Source organism: Pongo pygmaeus, chromosome 1, assembly GCF_028885625.2.
Source record: "Pongo pygmaeus isolate AG05252 chromosome 1, NHGRI_mPonPyg2-v2.0_pri, whole genome shotgun sequence".
NCBI lineage: Eukaryota > Metazoa > Chordata > Mammalia > Primates > Hominidae > Pongo > Pongo pygmaeus.
The window spans coordinates 82,376,012-82,382,011 of record NC_072373.2 but is presented as its reverse complement, the minus strand read 5'-3'; the positions used below and the strand labels follow the sequence as shown (position 1 = coordinate 82,382,011).

Below are 6,000 nucleotides of genomic sequence, written 5' to 3'. Positions count from 1 at the left end.
GGCACGCATACTCTCAAAGGGAAGGAGGGCGACGCTTAGCTGCTCCGGACTTGCCCTAATGAAAACTCTCTCCCCAACCTTCCCCACCCTTGACCCATCCTCAAACTACCAAACAGTGTGTTAAAAGCAATATCCAGCCGGGCGCGGTGACTCAACCCAACACTTTGGGAGGCCGAGAAAGGCGGATCACCTGAGATCGGGAGTTCGAGAGCAGCCTGACCAACATGGAGGAACCCCCGTCTCTACTAAAAATACAAAATTAGCCAGGCGTGGTGGCGCGTGCCTGTAATCCCAGCTACTCGGGAGGCTGAAGCAGAAGAATCACTTCAACCTGGGAGGCAGAGTTGCGGTGAGCCGAGATAGCGCCATTGCACTCCAGCCTGGGCAACAAGAGCGAAACTTCGTCTCAAAATAAAAAAAGAAAGAAAGGAAAGAAAAGAAATAAAACAATATCCAGTTCTCACACCTTAGGTAAGTAGAAGGAAGAAAAGTGGTCTCAGACAAGGAGAGGGTGTCAATAGTTTTACACACTTCCAAACAAATAGAAGGCGTAGACAGGGCTGCCCACCTTAGACCTGGCCCCTGCACCAGCCAGCGACAGGGCTCTCTACATCGCCAGAGTGGGCTAAAGAAAGGTTTTTCAGTGCTCGCTGTTTGTTCTGAGGTGTCTTCACTGCATTTCCCCTGTTACACTCCCCACCGGCATGAACCCTGGTCCTGACCTCCTATCGCTAAGTGTCGTCCCAAAAGCTCACTGACATTAAAAGGAAGAGAGGGAGAGAGAGAGAAAAGAGCAGAGAAGCGGGTGCACGTGGGAAGCTCTCGGTTAGCAGGTGAGAGGGCAAAAGCACCACCAGGACCTGGAAGAACGTCTGACCAGGCTACAAAGCAATGGATTCCTTTTACGCTGAACTGAAAGTAGCCTAAGAATGCAAGAGTGTTTTAGAAATAAGGGACCTCTGCAACTTGGCCACAGACTGCAAGGAGCCGGAGTGCAGGGTGGCGGGCTGGGGTCGTGAAGCGCGAGGAAGCGGTGAGAGCAGTCCGGAAAGCAGGCAAGACGAGCTAGACCCCAGGCCGGGAAACCACACCCGCGGGAGACCCCGCACTCGGACTCCCGCTCGTCTGGGCAGAAGGGCCGTAGGGCAGGCTCACATTTTCTGCTGGATGGGAGGGAGAAGACCCGGCCCACTGCCACTGCCCTGTCTCCTCCAAGCTACCGAGGTACCAATCTTCTCCCCCACTCTCCAGTCCCTTTCACACGCCCCAGCCCCCAGTTCTCCCACCCTCCAGGACCTCGGGAGTTCCTAGACCAGCGCCACCGCCAGCTCCTAGCCCTGTGGATTTATGTGAGCGACTTAACATCTCTGAGCCTCAGTTTCCTCATCTGCAAATAGAGATACAATGGCACCTAGGGGACTATTACGAATATCAGGTGAGTTCAATAATACAAGCAAAGGGCTTACAAGAGTGCATTATCCCCAAATGAAGGTTCGGGGAGTTAACTTAATATTCACTCCTATGGGATTTCGTCTCCCACCACCCCTTTCTTAGCCAGGATTCGGGTATTCCCTTCCCTCGCTCGGACTCCCCGTCTTCATTCACCAACCCACTCGCGGAGCGAGCAGGCCCAGCTCTGCGTGCACTGACGGGCTGGGCGCGGGCGGGGCGCCGCCGGGACCTGGCACCGGGCTGCGTCCTGAGGCGCCCTGCCCCGCCCCGCACTTTCCTCAGCCCGGGCGCCCGGGCGCCCGCCAACACTGCGAGTGGAACCGCCGGGGCGAGCCGGACTCCGGAAGGCGGCTTCCGGGAGCGCGTGCGAACGTGGAGGCCCTGCCGGCGATGGGGGGTTGGAACGGCCGGACTAGGCAAAAGCCCGTCCCTCCCTGCTCCTCCACGCGGTGGGGCGGTAAGCGCTCCTGACCCGAGGCTGAGGGAGTCAGAGGACCCGCAGTAGAAGGGTCGCAGGTCGTGGTTATTCGGAACACGAGATGAGAGGCGGAACAAGGCTGAAGGGAAGCACTGGGAGCGCATTTGCGGAGAGCGGCTCGTTGGTCTAGGGGTATGATTCTCGCTTCGGGTGCGAGAGGTCCCGGGTTCAAATCCCGGACGAGCCCTGGCTTTTACCCCCCACCTACACCGAAAATTTAAAAGCAGATTTTTTCCCCCTCATTCCCCACATATTCCATTCAGAAAATTAAATGAAAGCATACTGCTCCCATGAGCTCAAATGTTGAACTCCTTTGTTTTTTGAAGCAAGGGACCATGTGAGCTCAATTAATAACAACATATGGTTATTGTACGCCCAAGGGCAACGCATTCAAATTGCTTTGTACCATGTAAAACACACACTCTTGAAAAACAGACGCCTGGTGCGGAATCCTGTGCACGCCTTTAACTCCTCCAAACGAGCAGGGGGCGTCATGGATTAGCAGGTCCCGGGGTTCGGGAATGAGCATTTCCGAGGAAAGGGGCGCTCAGGAGATATCCCCACCCCCGATGAGGGGCACTGTCGTGGATGAGTTTAAACCACGCCATAGGCAACCAAGAACGGAGCTCCCGATGGCCCTGTACACGCGCTGCACCCAGGAATAGACAGCTAGGAGCAATGTTTTCATAGTACAATACTACATTACTAGCAAACTTTTTACATTTTCAAAATGAGGCCTTTTAACGGTATTTCAATGTAGAGTGTGCTCTAAGTTTCCAAAATTCTCAGTTTTGTGTTTCACTCTGACCAACCTGTATTTACTAGTCATCTATCCCCCAAAAGATGCACTTAAGAGATTGTTACCCCAAAATAGGGCTCGTCCGGGATTTGAACCCGGGACCTCTCGCACCCTAAGCGAGAATCATACCCCTAGACCAACGAGCCGACACAAGTTGTTTTTGACCGTCATCGCAAAGGAATGCATAGCTATTTAGTCCCGCGCCCTCATGTGGTTGGTTGTTCGCATGTTAGGATTCGATCTTTCGGTTGTGTTTGCTTTCTGTAGATACCGCGTTCTCAATTTTCTTTCTTTTCTGTTTTGCTTTTTGAAAATCAGTAACACAGAAGAAAGCAAAATTGTCACTATCAGTATAATATCGACTTCTTATTTCGAAAACTGTAATTTTATTTCTATTCATGGCTAATAAATGGCTATTAGTGTGGGACAATGTCACTGCGGCAGATTCCAGACTCTCTCCGTTACTGAGTTCTGGATGTTTCATTCGTTCTCTTTCGCACTTTTCTATAATATTAAAATCTCGGTTTCTTGCTGATATTTTTTATTGTAATATTCAAAGCCCTACCTATCTAGCCTTGTGAATTCCCATCTCTGTTTTTACTCGAAGTGTTCTCTTCAGCTGTAAAAACTGTTTGCTTTTGGACAAATCCCAAACTCTAACCTTCCCAGAAAAAGATCCTTTAACATATCAAAACCAATTGTATGTGGTAAATAACTGGGTTTCAGTCTTATCTCCTCCAACTGTAACTTCTTAGAGCGCAAGACACCTACACCAACACGAAATTCTACTGTAGAATTGGCAACCAATTGTGTGATTGCTGTTCGATTGTCCCAATATCTTTAATTAGATATAGTAGGCATGGCTTCTCAACTATACTTTAAATTCTTTTTTTTTTTTTTTTTTTTTTTTGAGACGTTGTCTCGCTTCGCTCTTTCGCCAGGCTGGAGAGAAGTGGTGTGATCTCGGCTCACTGCAACCTCCGCCCCCTCCGCCCTCCAGGTTCAAGCGATTCTCCGCCTCCCGAGTAGCTGGGATTACAGGCGCAGGCCACCACGCCCAGCTAATTTTTGTATTTTTAGTAGAGGCGGGGTTCACCATGTTGGCCAGGCTGGTCTCGAACTCCTGACCTCAATTGATCCACCCTCCTGGCCCTCCCAAAGTGCTAGGATTACAGGCGTGAGCCACTGCGCCCGGCCTAATGCTTTTTTTTTTTTTTTTTTTTTTTTTTTTTTTTCTGAGACGGAGTCTAGCTCTGTCGACCAGGCTGGAGTGCAGTGGCGCGATCTCGGCTCACTACAAGCTCCGCCTCCTGGGTTCATGCCATTCTCCTGCCTCAGCCACCCGAGTAGCTGGGACTACAGGCGCCCGCCACCACACCCGGCTAATTTTTTTGTATTTTAATAGAGGCGGGGTTTCACCGTGTTAGTCAGGATGGTCTCGATCAGTTGACCTCGTGATCCACCCGCCTCGGCCTCCCAAAGTGCTGGGATTACCACCGTGCCTGGCCCTAAATTCTTAAATACTTAGCATTGAGGCTTATCATAAGAAAGCTAGTGCTCAATGAATGATTCTGAATGATTACAATTTGTCCCAAATTCCTTAACAATACAAATTTTAGGTGTTTTTTGTTTGTTTGTTTGTTTGTTTGATACAGGGTCTCACTCTGTCGCCCAGGCTGGAGTGCAGTGGCATGATCATGGCTCACTGCATTTTAGTACTTTTGTTGCGGGAAAAAGGGGTCTTCACCCAGACCCAGAGAGAGGGTTCTTGGATCTCGCGCAGGAAAGAATTCAGGGTGAAAGAAGCAAGTTTATTGGAAACTACTCTGTTACAGAGCGGGACGTTCTCAGAAAGTAGGAGGAGAAATACCCTGTCCTTAAGTTTTTCTTATATGGTGATCTTACCTATGTAAAAGCTAGGCTAAGCTGTGCCTACATACGGGTGAGCAGACAACATGACAAATTTTGTTACTCTATTGATTTAAAGAAGACAATTATTGACATTTTAGTGTGGGAATACGTAAAAGCATAACTATGATTATCTTAAAGGCATATATTGTTGTAGATATTAGGACATTTGGACTTCTTGCTGTTGTAGGAGTCAGTCCTAGTTATCTTCAGGCTGTTTCCTTAATTATAAACATCCCATGACTATGGGTCGTGGCAGGCAAGGAATGTGCCTTGTTTGTCCTAAAATGGAGCCGAACTTAAAATGGCATTATTCTAGCTTTCCTAGGCTGCTGCTTCCCTAACACGTTGACAAACACATTGACAAACAGTAATTGTGAATTGTCATTCTAGCAAATAACCAACCAGATAGGAAACAAGTAGACAGAGTAATTATCCTAAATAGATCTATTCATTAATTTTATTTCATATGTCATGCATTCATCGGTTTATTCATTCATTCATTGCTCATTCTTTTTTATTTTTTTCCAAGACGGAAGTCTTGCTCTGTCACCCAGGCTGGAGTGCAGTGGCGCAATCTCAGCTCACTGCAACCTCTGCCTCCTGGGTTCAAGCAATTTTCCTGCCTCAGCCTCCCGAGTAGCTGGATTACAGACGGCGGGCACCAAATGTATTTTTAGTAGAGATGGGGGTTTCGCCATGTTGGCCAGGCTGTTCTTGAACTCCCGACCTCGTGATCCGCCCGCCTTGGCCTCCCAAGTGCTGGGATTACAGGCGTGAGCCACGGCGCCCGGACTGCTCATTCTTCAACAAACACTTAACAACAAGTACTATGTGACTGACTCCAAACTGTCAACTTTCTTCCTATGGTTTGACAACAGAAAATTATAGAAAATCTAGCACTGTCTTCACCCTTCTTTGTTTTATTTAAAACTGCCCTAACTTGAGTCTTCAGTTCTTCTTAGGGCTCCAGGAAAGGAGGGAGGATAAGAATACCTTGTACAATGTTAATAAGTTCTAGATTGCCAGGATAGTGTATTCATCAAAATCTAACTGGAAAAAAATATGCCCTAGACACCTAAGAAGTTTATACTGCTTTTCTCCTTAAAATGAGGAAGCTGTAGAATATACCTGGTTAGAGAAAATAATATAACCACTTCAGATATCTGAAAGCCTCAGTCTCAAGAAGTCTCCCTGCTCTCTCTCTTTTCCCTTTTGAATTTACTATAGCTATTATCATTTTAGATTTTTCCCCCCAACTTCTACTTCTATCTAATCATTAAAAAGGAACTTGTCTTTCACTTGGCAGGCCAAATACTTGAGTATCTCATTTGACTGTCATAACAATGATGCAGAAAGACTG

General features: G+C 48.0%; 2 non-coding genes across 2 annotated transcripts; one reads left to right on the top strand and one right to left on the bottom strand.

Annotated features, from left to right (window-relative positions):
* The first annotated feature begins 2,045 nt into the window (after positions 1 to 2,045).
* Positions 2,046 to 2,117, top strand: TRNAP-CGG (transfer RNA proline (anticodon CGG)). The gene has a single exon. It is a non-coding gene; the product is annotated as a tRNA-Pro (tRNA).
* A 686-nt stretch (positions 2,118 to 2,803) lies between these two features.
* Positions 2,804 to 2,875, bottom strand: TRNAP-AGG (transfer RNA proline (anticodon AGG)). The gene has a single exon. It is a non-coding gene; the product is annotated as a tRNA-Pro (tRNA).
* Positions 2,876 to 6,000: the final 3,125 nt, after the last annotated feature.